Below are 1,521 nucleotides of genomic sequence, written 5' to 3' on the forward strand. Positions count from 1 at the left end.
GAAATATTGAAGACTACTCAGGCTGAAATGAAGAAGGATGTGAAACACTCGGTAAGCCAATTAGAAACGACAGGAGAAAGGCTCACCAATAGGATGAATGAAATGGAAAACACAGTATCAAGACTGGAAGATAAAGTGGACGAACTGGACCACTCAAGCAAAGACTATGAAAAATTTAAGAAATCTCAAGAAAGGAATATGCAGGAATTGGGTGATACCATAAAAAGACCAAACCTGTGAATCATAGGCATACAGGAAGGAGAAGAATCCCAAGATAATGGCATGGACCAGATCTTCAACAGAATTGTGGAAGAAAATTTCCCAAAATTAAAGAAAGACACGCCCATACAAATACAAGAAGCATACAGAACACCAAACAGACAGGACCAGAACAGAAACTCTCCATGTTACATCCTAGTAATAACACTAAACATACAAAACAAAGAGACAATACTGAAAGCTGCAAAAGAGAAACAAGTCACATATAAAAGAAAACCCATTAGGATTACAGATGACTTTTCAGTGCAAACTATGAAAGCCAGAAGAGCCTGGACCAAAGTATTCCCAGTGTTAAATGACCACAGATGCCAACCCAGATTACTATATCTAGCCAAAATGTCTATTATAGTTGAAGGGGAAAGAAAAATCTTCCATGACATAAATAGGCTGAAGGAATTCATGTCCACAAAACCAGCCCTTCAGAGAGTTCTGGAAGCAATACAAAGAGCTGAAGAAAGGAATGACTATACCCAAGGGCTTGCAGAAAGTCAATGAAGGTATAACTGTGGAAAGGTATAGGTATATCAAGAATGTAAACTGAAATAAAGATGACAGGATTCAATACACATCTTTCATTAATAACTTTAAATATTGATGGACTGAACTCCCCAGCCAAAAGACACAGGCTAGGTGAATGGATTAAGAAACAAAACCCACCTTTTTGTTTGCAAGAAACTCATCTCACTATCAAGGACAAACACTATCTAAGGTAAAAGGATGGAAAAAAATATACAAAGCAAATGGTACTAAGAAAAGAGCAGGTGTAGCAATTCTAATATCTGACAAAATAGACTTTAAACTAAAACTAATCAGAAGAGATAAAGAGGGCCACTTCATTCTGATCAAAGGAACAATAAATCAAGAACATTATTACAATCATGAACATATGTTCACGAAACTCTGGTGCACCCAACTTCATAAAAACAATACTATAGGACTTTAAGACCCAGATTAACCCCAGCTCATTAATAGTAGGGGACTTCAATACTCCACTGTCTCCATTAGATAGGTCAACAGGGCAGAGAGTTAAAAAAGAGACATCTGAATTAAACAGTACCATGTATCAAATGGGCTTAACAGACATCTACCGAGTATTCCACCCAAGCACCAAAGGACATACTTTCTACTCAGCACCCGATGGAACCTTCTCCAAAATTGACCATATCCTGGGGCACAAAACAAACCTCAACGAATACCAAAAGATTGAAATAATTCCATGCATTCTATCAGACCACAATGCAA

Source organism: Nannospalax galili, unplaced genomic scaffold (assembly GCF_000622305.1).
Source record: "Nannospalax galili isolate Female #2095 unplaced genomic scaffold, S.galili_v1.0 scaffold1416, whole genome shotgun sequence".
NCBI classification, from domain to species: Eukaryota; Metazoa; Chordata; class Mammalia; order Rodentia; family Spalacidae; genus Nannospalax; species Nannospalax galili.